This window comes from Sinocyclocheilus rhinocerous, unplaced genomic scaffold (genome assembly GCF_001515625.1).
Source record: "Sinocyclocheilus rhinocerous isolate Xijiao unplaced genomic scaffold, SAMN03320098_v1.1 scaffold14, whole genome shotgun sequence".
Lineage (NCBI taxonomy): Eukaryota > Metazoa > Chordata > Actinopteri > Cypriniformes > Cyprinidae > Sinocyclocheilus > Sinocyclocheilus rhinocerous.
This window is the reverse complement of record NW_015629561.1, coordinates 954,313-971,158: the sequence shown is the minus strand read 5'-3', so window position 1 is coordinate 971,158 and position 16,846 is coordinate 954,313. Positions and strand designations below refer to the sequence as shown.

The following is a 16,846-nucleotide window of genomic DNA, read 5'->3' as shown; positions in this document are numbered from 1 at the left end:
ACGATTGTCTTTTTATTAACTAACATTAACACAGATTAATAAATGTATTGTTCCATCTTCCATGTTCGTTTGTATACCGCGCGCTAGGTTTATGCGCATAGTCCAAGTTTTTGTCTCAATAAATTGGGTTAATTTAAAAATACAGTGGTTAAATTTAAATTTTTTTTCTATTGCTCTTTGTTTTAAAAAAGGTTATAAAAAATGTCAATAATTATCGATACCGAACGATATGAAACATTATATTGTTGATACATTTTTTAGCTATTTCGCCCAGCCCTAATTTATATGATTGGAAGCTACTTTTTTATGTGAACTAATAATAGCTCAGTAGTAATGAACGTTAGACCTTTTTTTCCTCCAGGTGGGGCTCATCCCTATCAGGACTCCGAAACATAAGGCTACTGGCAAATTACCCTCGCAGAGGGGATCAAACCGGTTGCCCCAGACACTGAAATCACATACAATGGAGGAACGGGAGGGGAAGAGAAAGTGGGGGACGACAAATACGCAGCTGCTTCAGCCACCCCAAATAGCATTGTTATTGGAGTTGGAGCGGCAGAAAAGAGGGGAAAAAAACAATAGTGAAAAGAAAGGTTTATGTTTGTCAAGTCCACAAAACCACAGCAGCTGTAGCGGTAGAAACCCTTTCACACCGAGCCGTCCTGTCAGTCAAACGCAAACTTAAACACGCTTTAATAACAGGTCCTAGCACCAACTTGTGGTTGGATTTATCGTCCACCTTGTACGACATGTCCTCTCCCGTTCAGAATGCGTTAGCCGTCGCTCTAACCTCTAGAGAGAGAAATGAGATAGGGGGTCAGGGAGTCTGCTAGTCTTTTGCAGAAATAAAGGGCGTCATAAATGGGGTCTGACTCAAGGTTGGCAAGAGCAATTCGATTCATGTAAATGACATCCAGGGCCGTGGAGAAAAAGAGAAAGAGGGAGGGATTTCATGTACTGTAGTTTCTTTGAATGGCTAGCTGTGTTTAATAGAAATGCAAAAATGTAGGTCTTGGTTAAAGATTTCTTCACGCATGAGAGACGTAAAAGAAAGCGTGCGAGATGTGATGAATTAATGCTCTTGCTAGGATTATATGGTTCTTTTGAAACTTGCCGCACTCTGTAATTCATATGCTCTCCGTACGAGTCTCTCTCATTCATTGACACACTTCATACGCACACTCGTTTTTATATAATGCTCTGATTTACTCACCTTTGGGTTGCCCTTTCCTGGTGATGGGTTTACAAACACAACAAATGCTTGGAGCACAAAGAAAATGAATATACATTAGCACCTGAGCATGAGCCTTAAGTGGCCACATTTGTATTGATTATTATGTGTAATTCATGTGCCTTTTATTTTACCCAGCCAAGTTAATGGCCACACCGGTTAAGCGAACAAGGCCCTCTGATTGAGCCGCATCGTGTGCGGTGGAGGTTTTGATGTAGCGTCTGCCGCTCCAAGGTTCTGCAGGATTGTGTCAGGTGAGGGGAAGAGGTGGGAATGATAGTGGCACTGCATCTCCCCCATCTCGCTTTGCCTGAGATTTGGTGTAGATTTAGTATCGTGCATTAACCCCGGCACGGTTTATGGAGTCGCCTCACTTGTCCGAGAACGTTTCATGAGAGGAATATTAATCTTGGGCGCCATCGTACAAAGCCCTGCCAAGCCAAACTTTCTCTCTCTCCCTCTCTCCCACTCTCTTTTTCTCTCGCTCCAGCCATCTTAAGACGGAACTGAAATTGCCTACCCGAGGTAAATAAATTACTTTCATCGATTCGTGTAGTTAGAAACTGACTTTATCACAGTTTCACTTGACAAGAGTCGGATCCCGGCCTGATGAAGCGCTTCAGTATTAGGGCTTGTAAAATCAGTGCTCTATTTCTCGATGGCTATCACACTATATTAAAATGGAGGAAAATGCAAAAGCGATGGCCTCCGCTATCTGAGGTGTCCAACTACACACAGTTTGAGATATGCAAATAAGCATCTGGGTTTCGCTGACTGCTTTGTTGAATATTTTTAGGGGAAGGATTGACAGTGCTGTGAATCTCGCTGGAAACCTGTGACATTATAATTTAGGTGTTATGCTTTGCATGTTAAATCATTCGGTGACACTGTTAATCATTTAAGATTGACAATTCGACAACCTTAGAAAACGTTGAATTAGAGTTTGGGAACAAAATGGTATTCACTGTTTTATCACTATTACTGTTGCACATACTTTGTTGAAAAGGGTTCTGATCACATTTAATAGTGTAAAATAAATGCATTTAAAATTTCACTTTTTTTTTTGACTTTTTACTTTGATTTTGCAATACACTGCACTCTTATGATTTGCCCATATGATTTAAATAACAGTAACCGATTATTTAACATTATTTCATAAGTTTGCATTTGAAATTGATTTTTCTTCTTTTTTGTCCTAAAATTAACACTTTAAAATTTTTCCCCTCTAAAAAAGTGAATGCCTTTTCTGTTAACGAGCCCATAGAACTTTGGCGTTAAGTCTAAGCACTTAGTAACCATATGAAACACCCTAGCAACCACCTAGAACACCCTAGCAACCCCATAGCATTTTGAATACTTTAGCAACGCTATATCAATCTCCCAAAACACCCGTGTATTGAGGAGGCAAATTTTGCATGGGCAGACAGCACTCATGAAAATGTAAAAATGTGGTTATTCAGTGACTCTGGCTTAAACCCAAAGAGGTTAAAAGTTCACCCCAAGGCAGTTTGAGCAAGTGCATGACATAAAGCAGATGAACAGTGCAGTCCATTACACATACTGTTTTAATAGAGCCACTGCTGATGTTACTGTACCGCCAAGTGTCCAAGAAACGAAAATCATTTTTCTCCGTTCTCGTATTTAGCTAGGCTAAGTTTCATTTACAATTCGTAATAAACGTCTTATCAAATGGCGGGGGGTATTGCGTTAGCTCCGCTAACCTCAGTCTTAAGGTTAAATTCAAAGCTGCCTCTGATGTTTGTAGTTTGCGGAACAATAAATCCTGTACACACACTCCCTATTTTTCAGTTTTCCCTTTTTCTTTTGTATTTTTATTTTCTGTCTCTTTGTCCTTATGCAAGACCTGACGGATAAACTGTGACAGAGGCCAGAGCACACTATCTATTAATTAGCTCCCCTTTGAGCAGTCTCTCTCTCTACACACACATACAGTACGACCGTAGCTGTCAGCTCCCTTCTCTAATGTCCAACGTCTCTTTCTGTTGCTCCTCAATGACAGCAGAAATATGGATTTTTGTTGAAATTATTCGGTTCATTTGGCGCAGGACGAAACAGGGCCTGTGTTTTTATTTACACTTAAATGGCCCCATCCAGGCTTGATGTGCCGTCAAACAAACAAATGGTGTTTCATTATATAAAAGATGCAGGAGATTCAGGAATTCATTAGAAAAGCAGCATCTTGAACTCCCAGGGATTTTCAGTTTGTTCATCAGTTATTTTAACAGTTAATTGCTGTGGGGAGGGTGTTAATTGGAATTCCTTTAGATGATGTGAACTTTGCTTCCCCTTTCTTCCTGTTAAAGAAAACCGTAATAGTTAATTGACTTCTTCCTATTGATGGAGTGAGAGAAGTTAGCTGAATATGAATATTTTGAGGACTGAGAACATTTAGGATTGGCTTGTGCATGCACAGAACTGCATGTAAATAATTTGTAATTGAAAATACTGATTACACAGGAATACATTTTACTCTGCGCTGAATGATCGTAAGGTGGTTTGTACATGAAACAAGGTCAGCAGAGACCTCAATGAGCATGAAGCTGGCGTATCCGTCACACAGAAGTCCCTCAAGACGTTTCTGATGTGAAATGTAGCGTTCCGCTGCGTGTCTTTCCCTCCTCTGTTGTGCAGACGTGTGCAGCGGCCAGCTGCAGGCATTCCAGTGCAGCGGTCACAGGGTCTTCATAAGTGTTTCAACTTGTTGGCAAAGCTTAAAAATGACACTGTTCCTGGAAGACTGTCTGAAGATGCAGTAAAGGAGAAGAATGAGACGTGAGAATTTGATACTCTAGGATGGATGATACATAATGTGTACTTGCATGCTCGCACTGTAAGGGAAGTTGTGTGATTTGGACCGTCTCTTTTCTCTGATTGGCTTTAGGGCAGTGATTTCGAGAATGAGTACTTGAGCAGGTTCCATTGGGTAAAGATTTTGAATTTGTTTAGTTAAAAGAGCCATGCTTATTTTGTACAGGTGTAATCTACACATTGCAGAATTTAAAAAATAATAATAATAACTTTTTTTCTTAACTTATTTACTTAATTTACTTTATAATTTTTAGGTTTTATTCGTTCGTATTTATAATCAATGTTGAAGTAATTTAAAAATAAACAAATAAAACAAATACAAATATTTATCCATATTAAAATAAGTCAGGACTAATTTCATGTCATGTGTATATATATTTATTTATTTGTATGTACCTAATAACATTTATGGCCCTGTCCCAAATGGAACACTTCATGTGCACTTGTGGTCTTACGGACTTACAATGGCTGCCGCGTGTGCATGTCCGTTAAGTCCACGAGACCGTAGGGTGTCCCATTTGTCATTTTAGTGTTCAGAAGGGTGCTTGCGAGCGCCCCCCTTTGCGGCCGTTATGTGCCCTCGATCCGCACTTCTGCTGAGCCCGCACTGGGGCGAGCTCCGCAGCAGACTTCTACCCGTCAAAGCGGCATTACGTCACGAAAGTGCGGACTCAGAGGAAGACCGCCAGGGTTTAGGGTGCCATTTAGGACAGGGCCTATATAATATTTAAATATGTTATATCTTTTTATATTTATTTAAAAATATTTGATATAATAATGCTAAATGATATTCACTATAATATTGACTAGGGCTGGGCGATATAGATAAAAAATGTATCAACGATATAATGTTTCATATCGTTCGGTATCGATAATTATTGACATTTTTTATAACTTTTTTTAAAACAAAGAGCAATAGAATTACCAAAGAACATCATCACAAGCTCAGTCTAGCGCGAGTTTATGCACTTTAAAAACACACTCGTTATAATCAGTGAATCTACACTGTATGATGAATAAATCTTGTCCTATTGTCAGCCTGTGAGATCGCCGATACACAATATTATCGTGCTAATTTATTTAATTACTTATTTACTTAGTTTCATTGCCGGAAAGTGAACCATCTCCAGCGTATGGCTAAAAGCAGCCTAACGTTTTTAATATGACTGAATTTGTATTTAACATGATAAAAAATTAATAGAAACATCGTAAGTTACTAATTATAATGCTTACATTTCCTCAGTTATTAAAAATTACCAAAGAACATCATCACAAGCTCAGTCTAGCGCGAGTTTATGCACTTTAAAAACACACTCGTTATAATCAGTGAATCTACACTGTATGATGAATAAATCTTTTATACTTACATCGCAGGTACATCTGCACTTTGTTGTTTATGATGAGAGAACTCGCGAGTCAGAATTCAGTCAGCGCGCGCTGAACAACGGAACTCCACTGTTTCAGTGATGACTCATCTGAACGCCTCTGATTGGCCATTGCATTCATAAGCTCAGCATAATTGTGTGTGATTGGTTATAATGCAACACTGTAAAAACGCAGAAAAAGAAATATAATGCAACAAATAAGCCCTAATATTAATTAGATAGTATTACTAGCCTGATAATAATAATAATAATAATAATCGTCTTGCTATCGTCAAAGGCATCAGCCACAGGCGATATCTCTGACTATCGTCAATACACGATACTATCGTCTGTCGGCACAACCCTAGTGTGTGCTGTCTGTGTCACTCATAGCACGTGCCTATATCGTGCCCTATATCGAACATTTTTTATATCGTTATCGAAGAAAGTGTACCGTCGTTAAATATCGATACCGTTTTATCGCCCAGGCCTAATATTGACTTAAAGGTCAATGAGATTAATGAGATTAATTATTAGTTATTTTAATATATTTATGTAATTTTTTTAGTAAAATTGACTTTAATAACATTCATGATAACTATAAATGATCCAGTGTAACACGATTTAAAAAGGAAATATCTGGCTTGGTGGTGATACTCAAACCTTACTGATGGAGCTGTGGTGGTACATAAAACAAAAAAGGCTAGGAAACACTGTGTGTTTGCTGGACTGATGGTTACTGGGACACTTTTATAATAGTGGTCTACCAGCTGTTACCAAGTTGTTGTATGTGTGTTTGTGTGAGTACAAATATAATCACTACTGTGTATCTCAGTGAGTGTGTATTATAGTTTGTCTACCCGTGTGAGAGAGTGTGTGTGCGCACACCTCTGTGACTGTCTACTGTGAGAAAGTGACATTTTGTAATCCACTTGGATCCCCAGAGGATATTGACTTCTTTTTACTCCCTGCCTAAATGCTGCTTGTTACCTTTCAAAGGAACAGGAGGAAGGAGGAATAGAAAAGAAGAGGTACAGAACAGCTCCTTGTAGCCGTGTGCCCATCACTGTTCTACAGCCAGTGGTGATAAACTCCACTGTAAACAGGGGCTGCAGATCGTTCTTTTGAATCCAGGTTCCTGCTCTGCATTTCTGTTTACACTCTACATCAGGGGTGCCCAACCCTGCTCCTGGCGATCGACTGTCCTGCAAAGTTCAGCTCCAACCCTAATCAAACACACCTGAAGCAACTAATTAGGGTCTTCAGGATCACTTAAAAATTAAAGGCAGGTGTCTTTGATTAGAGTTGGAGCTAAACTTTGCAGGCCAGTCGATTGCCAGGAGCAGGGTTGGGCACCCCTGCTCTACATAGACTTCTTATTTGGTTTCACACACTTTGGCAGATGAGATATTGTTCCAGTTTGGGGGAGAGTGTGTGAACAGGTTTGGCTCTTATATGATGAGTCTGCTGAGCAAAAGCTTTCATTAAAATTCCCAAAATGCTGATGGATGTCAGTGTGTGTACAGGAACAATTTTACACAGCTGATGGTAACTATAGGGCACCGCATTTTTAAGTCCTTTGCTTTTCAGTTTTCATTTCATTCAGATTTTTTCTTTTAAAAGAACACACACACACATGAGAATGAGTTTAGAGAGGTGAAGCCCATAAGGTGGAAGTGGAACTGACACACAAACATGCACACTATCCCTCTTGGCAGACTGAGCTTAAAATGAAGGGTCCTGGCAGGCAGGTATCGGGGCAGCCAGGAGGCACACTCGCACATGGCTGAAGTATGGCTGTGAATAGCTGCAAATGGCTGTTAAATGTTTATAGAGTTGCCAGCCGGCCGTGGACCGAGTTCCTCTTGCATGGCGAGTCACGACCCTTAAGATTAAGTAGTGGAAAAACTGCTTTGATTTGTGAGCTTGAGCTTGTGTGAACAGTAAGTTGACCCTCATACCAAGTGGGCTGCCCTATTTTAGCAGTTTCTGACCTCTTCTTACAAGTTATATGGTTAGATCAGGTACATGTGAGCATTGCACTGCCTCAAGAACTTCCTATTTGGATTGTGCATAAACAGTTGCATGGATTCAAACTGGCAAACGTTGGTACACACTACTGCTTATTACATATGCATGCCTCATTGTCTATTATTGATGGGCTTGCATATCTTTAGGGAGCTTTTCTTATGCAAAAACTCATGCTTAACTAAAGACGTGTCTTATTTTCAGGCTTTTCTAGCCTGTGGTGTTCTTGTCAACACTCTGTGATGTAAAATGCAAAGATACAGTAACCGAGATGTTCTTTGAAAGTGCATACAAGACAAACAAAGCTTGTGCTTAATTAGGATCAATTGATGAATGAATAAATATACAGAGCAAAAATTTTTTAGATGTGTATTTTCCTTTAAAAAAAAAACTTGAAGCAGTTTTACAACTTTCTGATGCATGGGTATAAATTTAACATTAGAGTTAAGAAAAAAAATACTACTAATATACAAAATATTTTAAGTGTAATGTTGTTAATAATAATAATTATTATAATATTTTTTGTTAATTATTCTTATTAAAAAATCTATAGACAACATACACATTTTAAACATAAAAAAAGCTGAATTATTTTATTTATTTTTATAATTGTCTGTGGACAGTAAAGGAAATATATTTTTTATAATTAGACTTTTTCACCACTTCTTTTGATCCTTGCCTGATTTGTTTGACTAGTTAAACTCGGAGAGATTCTCACGTTCCGTCCAGGATCTACGTCTAGCTAGATGATGGTCCTTAACGCTGATGAAATTCTACAAATTTTCTACATTCTGATTTGCCCCATTTCTGGACATTTCCCAGGGCTCTGTCTCCTGGCTGCACCACCATGTGATTGCCCATCGCAGACTGTAATTCCCTTTATTTCTCTTTCAGCTGCTTTGTTCAAAAGGTAACAATCAGTGTAGATGTTAATCCGTGAAAAGTCAGTCTCCGTAAGGGCCACGAGACGCCTTGAGACAGAGAGCGTCTCAAAGGCTACCTAAACTTTTGTTCCTCCCTTCCTCCTCTCATGGGAAAGAAATGAACAAGCACAAAATATTACTTTTTTCTGTGGTGTAACATTCAGAAACTAAAATTTTTAATTGAGCTTTCAGTATGCATTTTCATGGAAGAAATTCAGTGAGCGTTTAACAAATCATGAAACCTTTTACACAGGTTTTGTGCACAAGTATGTCACCAGGTCTAGATATGTGTTTTACACACACACACACACACACACACTCATGCATCCAGGATGCGACCCATGATAATGTGGAATGCGTGTTCGCATGGCAAGTCATCACGCTAAATGTTAGTCAGTTCAAAGGTGAGAAGCTGTGCTCCATATCCCAACAATGTGCAGACTGGCTGGAACACGATTCCCGGGCTTCTCCTCCATCTGCCCGGCCGGTTTCATCTTACACGGGTAAATTACACTCAATCACTGTAATTGCATCCTACACAGCATGTGCCTTTGTGTCAAATTTTCAAGCACACCCTTCTCTGCCTGCTTTGGGGAAGCGGTTGAAATGATGTCAACGTTCTGGGCTATTTTATGTCTGTTTTGATTAAGCTGAACAAAATCCAAGTGTTTTTCCTGGTTGTTTTCTTCACTTTTGGTGTGAAGAGGCTTTTATATTTGCCAAAAATATAACTTTTTTTATATTAAAAACAAAAAAGCAAGCCCTGTCCTGATTTTAAAAGTAACGCAAAAGTAACGTAACACATTACTTTCCAAAAAAGTAACTAAGTAACGTAATTAGTTACTTTTTTATGGAGTAACGCAATATTGTAATGCATTACTTTTAAAAGTAACTTCCCCAACACTGTGTATATATATATAAATTATTATATGAATACATATGAATATGAATATATGAACATATACATTTTATACATACATTTAGTCATTTCTTTAAACTGTAAACTACATTTTAAAGTTTAATCTAGACTTTAAAGATTTCCTCAGCAGATCAAAAGAGGTTTGTCACATCCATTTTAGGTGGAAAAATATAAACAAATGATATAATACGTAGTATAAATGCTAATACAAATTATATATAGAGAGAAGGCGGGTGGGAGCGGTGCACGTGTGTGTTCCTGTGTGTGTGGAAGTACTGAAGGATAAAAGCATTGTGGGTTTCCAATATCTGTCTTATCATTCAGTTTGTGCTTCTATAAACTCAATAAAACTTTTGTTTGTTATTCTTTGCCATTGAGATCAAGACCAAACAATGTTGTCATCACTGCGTTTTCAGGCCTGTGAATAGACACATTGTGTCTTTTTCAATTCAACCCGACCCATTTTGGCTTAATCCAGTACAGTTGGTGAATTAGAAAGTGCCTTTATAATAGATTTAAATTGTGATAATACAATTAAATGTTGTTGCTGAGGAGACAGAAATATGACGGAAAGCTTCCATAAAAGACATTGACCTTGCAAACCTCCCATTACAATGGAGACACCTAACTTCAAAGAGGTGCGGGGTGTTAAGGAAATGTTAATTGGTTGACACTGAGTGGGAATGGTGTTGTAAATCTCCCAACAATTTGATCCAATCACTGGAGATGAGTGGACCCCCGTGACACCGGTCCCAGCGGTACCTGTGAGCGGCGCAAATATAATGTTAATTTTATTTAGCCTAATTATGACAGCGAACAGGTTCAACCTCTATTTCCACGCAAACAGACCCACATAATCTCTTAACTAGGTTTTAATTGTGTGCTCTCATTGCTTATTTGTATGTAACAGTTTTATAATAAATACAACTGTAATTCATCCGACAAGCATGAAAGGATTATTTTAATTAGTGAGGCAGCTTTGCCCAAAACTGTATCAGTATTAGGAACCAGGTTGACGTAAAGTCAGTTTTGCTCACGGAATTGTACATTTATGCACCAGAGGTGTTCAGACCACCTTGCACTGTCCTCTGGAAGTAATTAGAGCACTAAAAGCGCTGCAATGTCATGTTTTTACATTTGTCCATTCCTAAATTGGAGTATGTAAGCGATCCACATGCATTTTAAGCAGACTGCTCTCAGTAGCTGGAATGTGTTTGATTATGACGAAGAGAACAAAGCGAGGAGTTTATCACCTCCTGCTGCTTTGGAAAGACGTGTTCCTATTATAGCTATTGTCTCTGCTGGAGCATTGATGAGGATTTTAATTCCCAAGAGCCTTTGAACATGTCCTTGCACTAAGAAATGTTTAGTCATGCCGGTCCATTTAGCCTTTTAATCTCTGCTGAAGTTCTGGGGGTTGAGTGATGTTTCCAGCTCAACAGGTTTTTAAGATCTACTTTTAGAGGTCTCAGGGAAAAAGAATTCCCCTTGCCCCCCCCCTTTGTAGGATTTGTACATGCATACACAATAAAAAAGGCTTCACAGCTTGAAGGGTGACAGATTTTGAGCCTGTGCCACTTTTGAACCTTCAAGGCCTTCAGAGATTCCATATGGATTCTAGATGTTTGTGTTTTGCGTGCAGCATCTGGCATGCCTCTTTTTTTTGTTGTTGGATTTGTTTTTTTGGCTATGTAAAATGTGTGAAAACCACATTAGTGGATGACATTAGGCTAAATCTCAGTCCTCAGACTAAAGACAAATGGATATCATGCAAAATCAGCCCCCTTTTCCCAATGCCCAGGCAAAACCACGTTATTGTTGTTGTTCTAAAATTTCACTTTGCAGGCTCGCAGCTGTTGGTAGGCATTTCTGCAAAGCAAACTATTGTTTAGAGCTTTTTTCCCCCTCACAGTTTTGGCCTTTTCTTGCTTTCCTCTGCTTACGTGCAGATGGTGTACTAAAGTACAAGTTTGAGCAATAGGAATGGCCTCAGTACTCCAATTGTGTCCTGCACACCAGACACAATTCACAGCAAAGTGGCTGATTCCGAAACGACCCAATAACGCGTCCGTGACAGTGCGTGTGAAATCAGACATCTACAAAAACTTCGAGCTGTACGTCATCCCACTTCATCAACACACGGGCCTGATGCAATGAGTCGTCCTTTCGTCTTTGAGATGAACAGTCAAATTCAAGAGACATGAGGAAATGACAAAAAAGAAGCTTTTAAACGTGCAGTTTTGAACTCAGGGAGAGAAAAAGAATACATGCTGGAATTTGGGTGATTGAAGAGTGAGTGAGAGAGAGAGAAACAGAGTTGCCTGGGACAAAAGCGGTATTGTATCATTTAAATGACTTCTGAACTGAAAGCTTTAAAACTTCTCCAGAGGGCTAGGTCCATAAAACAGAGAAACAGGGGTTGGCAGGCCCTCACCTAGACGCTTCCAGGAAAAGGAGATGTAAAAATCAATTTGCCGTGAAAAAGGTAAACAATCGGAAATGACAAATATGCAGGTTTTTTTCCATTCCTTTATTTTCGAAGGTATTAAAAAAGCCAGAGGAGAATGAGAAGTCGGAGACATAAGTCTCCAGTGAAAGATAGCAGATGGCGTTTGCCCGCCCCCCTCCGGACCTCCACCCTTTTCCCGTCCCGTCTTGATAATTCCAAGCTGTGTTTTTTTAGTTGTTTTTGAACCATTGAATCGTTTAAAGCTACGCAGACAGGTCTTGAAAGTTGATGATTTCTACCAGCAGCGAGTGTAGTATTGTTTATTCTGCAGTTGAGACTTGATACATGGTGAATAACTGCGGTGATACGGGGGAATGTTGGCAACAGGTGGGTGCCATTGTGGAGGAAACGATTACAATAACTCAAAGAAGTGCCACAGATTGTGTTAGAATAAAACAGGCAAGGCCCCAGATGCTCTGGTATATGTGTTTTGTTGAAACAATGAAGAGAAATCAATGTGCTTTAATTGTCTTTTAAAAGCATCGACTTTTTCTTTATTTTTTTCTCTTTCAGACCCCCCTCCCCCTCTGCTCATACCTTTTAGCCCGAGTGTCTAGTTTGATGTTGGCTTTGTGCTGGCACTCACCTCCTCCTGACTAAGGGCGTTAGCTCTGCCTGGCTGCCCCTTCGGGCTCGGTCGGGGGCTCTGAACCGGACTAGCAGCCTTTCTGAGTCAGTCATGCGAGCTCTCCAATTAAAGCCAAAGGAATGAATATGCCTCTTACACATCCAGTCTATCTGCCGCTATCATTACAGAAGCGCTTCTCTAAAGATGGCCTTTCAAGTGCGCTTGGTGTCAGAAGTAAGGAGATTGGAATGAGCCTTTTAGTATGCACTTCATTAGAGTGTTATTGCCCGAGGTTTGATTGGAGATGGAAGCCTTTTTCCATAAAAAAAAGACTCAAACTTCCACTACCCATCGTTTTGAGCTGGTGTTTTGAGACTCATGTTAATTCAGGTGTTAATTCAGATGTTTCTGTAGTCCTGTTCGATGCTGGCTAAATGGACTATGCTGATAATACAAGCATTGTGAATTCCTTTGTTACAAGACTTTTTTTTCTGTACATGTCATGATTTTTGTCTTAAGAAACATAATCCTCTTTTCATATTTCCCCTCCTCCTCCCTTGTTGAATAGAAATAGAACTCTTTAAAAACTCCCTCGGAAAAAAAAAAAAAAACGGTAGGAAAAAAGATTGGTAAAAAACCCCCCAAAAAACAAATACATTTTCCAGGTCCTTAATTAGCCTGTTTTTCTCCCTCTAGATATTCTCTATTTCTTCTCCTTCACTCTGCCTTTCGCTCCTTCCCGTTCCCTCAGCATTTACTCTCCCCGCGTAATTGAACTTGTCCAAGTATCCTTCTCAGGGGAAGGACAAAGAGGCTAGTCTTACAGTAAGAGTATAGAACAGGGAGAGAGATATAACAAGATAATACCATAAAATAACGTAACACATTACTTTCCAAAAAAGTAACTAAGTAACGTAATTAGTTACTTTTTTATGGAGTAACGCAATATTGTAATGCATTACTTTTAAAAGTAACTTCCCCAACACTGTGTATATATATATAAATTATTATATGAATACATATGAATATGAATATATGAACATATACATTTTATACATACATTTAGTCATTTCTTTAAACTGTAAACTACATTTTAAAGTTTAATCTAGACTTTAAAGATTTCCTCAGCAGATCAAAAGAGGTTTGTCACATCCATTTTAGGTGGAAAAATATAAACAAATGATATAATACGTAGTATAAATGCTAATACAAATTATATATAGAGAGAAGGCGGGTGGGAGCGGTGCACGTGTGTGTTCCTGTGTGTGTGGAAGTACTGAAGGATAAAAGCATTGTGGGTTTCCAATATCTGTCTTATCATTCAGTTTGTGCTTCTATAAACTCAATAAAACTTTTGTTTGTTATTCTTTGCCATTGAGATCAAGACCAAACAATGTTGTCATCACTGCGTTTTCAGGCCTGTGAATAGACACATTGTGTCTTTTTCAATTCAACCCGACCCATTTTGGCTTAATCCAGTACAGTTGGTGAATTAGAAAGTGCCTTTATAATAGATTTAAATTGTGATAATACAATTAAATGTTGTTGCTGAGGAGACAGAAATATGACGGAAAGCTTCCATAAAAGACATTGACCTTGCAAACCTCCCATTACAATGGAGACACCTAACTTCAAAGAGGTGCGGGGTGTTAAGGAAATGTTAATTGGTTGACACTGAGTGGGAATGGTGTTGTAAATCTCCCAACAATTTGATCCAATCACTGGAGATGAGTGGACCCCCGTGACACCGGTCCCAGCGGTACCTGTGAGCGGCGCAAATATAATGTTAATTTTATTTAGCCTAATTATGACAGCGAACAGGTTCAACCTCTATTTCCACGCAAACAGACCCACATAATCTCTTAACTAGGTTTTAATTGTGTGCTCTCATTGCTTATTTGTATGTAACAGTTTTATAATAAATACAACTGTAATTCATCCGACAAGCATGAAAGGATTATTTTAATTAGTGAGGCAGCTTTGCCCAAAACTGTATCAGTATTAGGAACCAGGTTGACGTAAAGTCAGTTTTGCTCACGGAATTGTACATTTATGCACCAGAGGTGTTCAGACCACCTTGCACTGTCCTCTGGAAGTAATTAGAGCACTAAAAGCGCTGCAATGTCATGTTTTTACATTTGTCCATTCCTAAATTGGAGTATGTAAGCGATCCACATGCATTTTAAGCAGACTGCTCTCAGTAGCTGGAATGTGTTTGATTATGACGAAGAGAACAAAGTGAGGAGTTTATCACCTCCTGCTGCTTTGGAAAGACGTGTTCCTATTATAGCTATTGTCTCTGCTGGAGCATTGATGAGGATTTTAATTCCCAAGAGCCTTTGAACATGTCCTTGCACTAAGAAATGTTTAGTCATGCCGGTCCATTTAGCCTTTTAATCTCTGCTGAAGTTCTGGGGGTTGAGTGATGTTTCCAGCTCAACAGGTTTTTAAGATCTACTTTTAGAGGTCTCAGGGAAAAAGAATTCCCCTTGCCCCCCCCCTTTGTAGGATTTGTACATGCATACACAATAAAAAAGGCTTCACAGCTTGAAGGGTGACAGATTTTGAGCCTGTGCCACTTTTGAACCTTCAAGGCCTTCAGAGATTCCATATGGATTCTAGATGTTTGTGTTTTGCGTGCAGCATCTGGCATGCCTCTTTTTTTTGTTGTTGGATTTGTTTTTTTGGCTATGTAAAATGTGTGAAAACCACATTAGTGGATGACATTAGGCTAAATCTCAGTCCTCAGACTAAAGACAAATGGATATCATGCAAAATCAGCCCCCTTTTCCCAATGCCCAGGCAAAACCACGTTATTGTTGTTGTTCTAAAATTTCACTTTGCAGGCTCGCAGCTGTTGGTAGGCATTTCTGCAAAGCAAACTATTGTTTAGAGCTTTTTTCCCCCTCACAGTTTTGGCCTTTTCTTGCTTTCCTCTGCTTACGTGCAGATGGTGTACTAAAGTACAAGTTTGAGCAATAGGAATGGCCTCAGTACTCCAATTGTGTCCTGCACACCAGACACAATTCACAGCAAAGTGGCTGATTCCGAAACGACCCAATAACGCGTCCGTGACAGTGCGTGTGAAATCAGACATCTACAAAAACTTCGAGCTGTACGTCATCCCACTTCATCAACACACGGGCCTGATGCAATGAGTCGTCCTTTCGTCTTTGAGATGAACAGTCAAATTCAAGAGACATGAGGAAATGACAAAAAAGAAGCTTTTAAACGTGCAGTTTTGAACTCAGGGAGAGAAAAAGAATACATGCTGGAATTTGGGTGATTGAAGAGTGAGTGAGAGAGAGAGAAACAGAGTTGCCTGGGACAAAAGCGGTATTGTATCATTTAAATGACTTCTGAACTGAAAGCTTTAAAACTTCTCCAGAGGGCTAGGTCCATAAAACAGAGAAACAGGGGTTGGCAGGCCCTCACCTAGACGCTTCCAGGAAAAGGAGATGTAAAAATCAATTTGCCGTGAAAAAGGTAAACAATCGGAAATGACAAATATGCAGGTTTTTTTCCATTCCTTTATTTTCGAAGGTATTAAAAAAGCCAGAGGAGAATGAGAAGTCGGAGACATAAGTCTCCAGTGAAAGATAGCAGATGGCGTTTGCCCGCCCCCCTCCGGACCTCCACCCTTTTCCCGTCCCGTCTTGATAATTCCAAGCTGTGTTTTTTTAGTTGTTTTTGAACCATTGAATCGTTTAAAGCTACGCAGACAGGTCTTGAAAGTTGATGATTTCTACCAGCAGCGAGTGTAGTATTGTTTATTCTGCAGTTGAGACTTGATACATGGTGAATAACTGCGGTGATACGGGGGAATGTTGGCAACAGGTGGGTGCCATTGTGGAGGAAACGATTACAATAACTCAAAGAAGTGCCACAGATTGTGTTAGAATAAAACAGGCAAGGCCCCAGATGCTCTGGTATATGTGTTTTGTTGAAACAATGAAGAGAAATCAATGTGCTTTAATTGTCTTTTAAAAGCATCGACTTTTTCTTTATTTTTTTCTCTTTCAGACCCCCCTCCCCCTCTGCTCATACCTTTTAGCCCGAGTGTCTAGTTTGATGTTGGCTTTGTGCTGGCGCTCACCTCCTCCTGACTAAGGGCGTTAGCTCTGCCTGGCTGCCCCTGGGCTCGGGCTCGGGGGCTCTGAACCGGACTAGCAGCCTTTCTGAGTCAGTCATGCGAGCTCTCCAATTAAAGCCAAAGGAATGAATATGCCTCTTACACATCCAGTCTATCTGCCGCTATCATTACAGAAGCGCTTCTCTAAAGATGGCCTTTCAAGTGCGCTTGGTGTCAGAAGTAAGGAGATTGGAATGAGCCTTTTAGTATGCACTTCATTAGAGTGTTATTGCCCGAGGTTTGATTGGAGATGGAAGCCTTTTTCCATAAAAAAAAGACTCAAACTTCCACTACCCATCGTTTTGAGCTGGTGTTTTGAGACTCATGTTAATTCAGGTGTTAA

At 39.5% G+C, this 16,846-nt stretch overlaps 1 protein-coding gene across 4 annotated transcripts in view; it reads left to right on the top strand.

Annotated features, from left to right (window-relative positions):
- Positions 1-16,846, top strand: part of LOC107739274 (forkhead box protein P4-like) — a 150,394-nt gene that overhangs the window by 19,498 nt on the left and 114,050 nt on the right. The window contains exon 1 of one of the 4 annotated variants that reach the window (XM_016551336.1): positions 16,061-16,683. The exons of the other annotated variants lie outside the window; for them this stretch is intronic. The gene's annotated coding sequence lies outside the window, so the exon portion shown is untranslated. Of the gene's footprint in view, positions 1-16,060; positions 16,684-16,846 lie in introns of those variants that run through there. 4 annotated transcript variants of the gene reach the window in all.